The sequence below is a fragment of the Octodon degus genome, unplaced genomic scaffold, assembly GCF_000260255.1.
Source record: "Octodon degus isolate 3935 unplaced genomic scaffold, OctDeg1.0 scaffold00048, whole genome shotgun sequence".
Classification (NCBI taxonomy): Eukaryota; Metazoa; Chordata; class Mammalia; order Rodentia; family Octodontidae; genus Octodon; species Octodon degus.
This window is the reverse complement of record NW_004524624.1, coordinates 10,378,873-10,382,027: the sequence shown is the minus strand read 5'-3', so window position 1 is coordinate 10,382,027 and position 3,155 is coordinate 10,378,873. Positions and strand designations below refer to the sequence as shown.

The window sequence follows — 3,155 nt, the reverse complement described above, 5'->3', positions numbered from 1 at the left end:
TATCTCCCCGGTCCCTAGATTGATTTGTAGGTATTTTTTTCTTTCTTTTTTTTTCTTTTGATGCTGTTTTGAAAGGTATTCTTTCCCTAATTTCTCACTCAGTGAGTTTGTTATTTTTGTACATGAAGACTTTGATTTTTAAGTGTTGATTCTGTATCAATTACACTACTGAATTTGGGTATTAAATCTAGAAGTCTTTTGGTGGAGTTTTTACATTCTTCTATGGACAGTATCATGTCATCCACAAAGCGTGATAATTTAACTTCTTTTCCTATTCTTATTCCTTTTATCTTTCTTTTGTCTAATTTTTCTGGCTGTTTCAAGAAGTATATTGAATAAGAGTGGTGATAGGAACATCATTATCTTGTTTTGGATTTTAGAGTGAAAACTTTCAGTTTTTGTCTATCTAGTATGATATTGGCTAGATGGTTAGTTTATAATAGATGGGTTGGTACCTGGAACAACAAAGCAGGGAAGGCAGAGCCCAAGCCGCTGGGGCTTCTAGTAATGGGCCGGGGCAGGAGGTCCATGGAGACTGGGGAGCACGCTCGCCTCATCCTCATCCTCGTCCTCCAGCTCCTGCTTCGCATCCGATGCAACCAGTAGCAGCGCAGCTGCCCCGCGTCCTCTGTGGCTGCCCGGTCTTCCCATGGATGTGAACTTCGTGGTGGGAGGCTAAGTTTTTGAACTACCCCAATGGATGCAGACAGTGATGTTGCAGATGCAGACAGTGATGTTGCATTGGACATTTTTTTTTAATTTTTATTTATTTGTGTGCGTGTGTGTGTGTGTGTGTGTGTGGCCAGCTCAGCCCACCAGGGGGCGGGGCTGGCTGGCATGTGGTGCTGGGGGATTGAACGGTGGTCCTTGTTCTTTGGTAAGCTTGTTCTAAGTAGGTGCTTTAGACCACTGAGCCATCTCACCAGCCCGCGCTGGACATTTTAATTACAAACGTAGTCTGTGTTTTTAGAAAAAGATGTCATTTGAACTTAAGGAAGATTGCTTTGGAGAGAGTGAATGTTATTTATAAGCGTGATGTTGGAAAAGTATTAATGAAGCTTAGAAAACCTAGAATTACAGCTACGATTTGGTCCTCAGGAAAGATTATTTGCACTGGAGCAACAAGTGAAGAAGCAGCTAAATTTGGTGCCTGATGTTTAGCCCGTAGTCTGCAGAAGCTAGGTTTTCAGGTAATATTTACAGATTTTAAGGTTGTTAACGTTTTGGCAGTTTGTAGTATGCCCTTTGAAATCCGTTTGCCAGAATTCACTAAGAACAATAGACCTCATGCCAGTTATGAACCTGAACTTCATCCTGCTGTGTGCTATCAGATAAAATCCCTAAGAGCTACATTACAGATTTTTTCAACAGGAAGTATCACAGTGACAGGGCCCAATGTAAAGGCGGTGGCTACTGCTGTGGAACAGATTTACCCATTTGTGTTTGAAAGCAGGAAAGAAATTTTATAACTCATCACTTAAATTGGTTAGAATCACTAACTGAGCACCTTTTAAAACCTGCTGCAGGGGGCTGGTGAGATGGCTCAGTGGTCTAAAGCACCTACTTGGAACAAGCTTAGCAAACCACAGGGACCACGGTTCAATCCCCCAGCACCACATGCCAGCCGGCCCTGCCCCCTGGTGAGCTGAGCTGGCCACACACACACACACACACACACACACACACACACACATAATAAATAAATAAATGTAAAAAAAAATTTAAAAAAAAAAACCTGCTGCACATTGGACTCAAAAGGAAAACTGGACCAACAGTAATTGAAGAAAGAGACTCTTTTTATTCACTCATGGCTACAGTGTAAGCGCCGGTCCCTTTGGATTTTATTTCAGTCTTCACTGTAATATAAAAAGGAAGTTTACAAGACATGACATTGCTGCTTTACAAGAGGACGGTCTATTTATTTTCGCAGTAATTCTCATGTCCCCATAAGCAGAGCTGTCACAGTGTGCACTACCTTAAATTGTTTTATTGTTGTCATTGTTATTTTTTCCAGTTTGAGCTAATGTGTTTCATTTGCAAATAGTCTTTTACATTTTTATATGCTGAATATGGGCACCAAAGAACCTGTAAAAGTTATCTTTTCAATTGAATGTGCACAAATAAAAGTTTGGAAAAAGAAAAAAATAGACATATAATAGATGGGTTTATCAGACTGAGATAAAGATCACCTGCTCCAATTATCTGAAAGGTTTTTATCATGAATGGATGTTGGTCTTAGTCAAAGGCTTTTTCTGAATCTATTGAGATGATCATAAAGTTTTTGTTCTTGGCTCACTCTGTTAATATGTGTATTATATTTATTTGATTTGCATATGTTGAACCATCCCTGCTTTCTTGGGGTGAATCCTACTTGGTCATTAAATACAATCTTCTTAATAATTTGCTGCATTCTGTTTGCCAGTTTCTTATTGAGAAATTTTGGATCTATATTCGTTAAGGAGTTTGGCCTATAATTCTCTTTCTTGGTCAAGTCTTTCTCTAGTTTAGGTATCAGGATAATTCTTACTTCCAGAAATAAATTTGGAAGTATTGCTTCCCTTCAATTGCATTAAAGAGTTTAAGGAGTATCAGCACTAGATCTTCTCTAAATTTCTTGTAGAATTCAGCAGTGAATCCATCAAGGCCTAGACTTTTTCTTTGTTGGTAGGTTTCTAATTACATCTTCAATTTCATTGACTGATATTGATGTATTTAGAAGTTTTGTATCTTGTTAATTCCGCTTTGGTAATTCACATGTATCTAGGAATCTGTCCATTTCTTATGCATTTTTGTATCATATGAAATATAGGTTCTCAAAGTAGGTATAGATTATCTTCTGGATTTCTGCAAGATCTGGGTTTTTTTTTTCAAGATAATTAAATCGTTTATTGATTACACATGATAATGGATGATACACAGCTTCAATCCCATCTATCATTGTATCTGGTACCATTATTCAATTTAGATATATAGGATGTGCCAACAACCATTTTTATAACCAAGTAGATGACTGTTTGCTTGGGTGACCTTTTCAATGGTCAAATTCAGAGGTCACAACAGTAACTGTCAGTTCAGCTACACCAAGGTTTCTGAAGACTATGACTTCTTTAACCAAGCAATTGTAAAGAAATTTTAAATGGAACCTGGCATCACCC

At 38.2% G+C, this 3,155-nt stretch overlaps 1 pseudogene; it reads left to right on the top strand.

The window, feature by feature from the left end:
- Positions 1–696: 696 nt before the first annotated feature.
- On the top strand, positions 697–1,491 carry LOC101586371 (annotated as a pseudogene).
- The last annotated feature ends 1,664 nt before the right edge of the window (positions 1,492–3,155 follow it).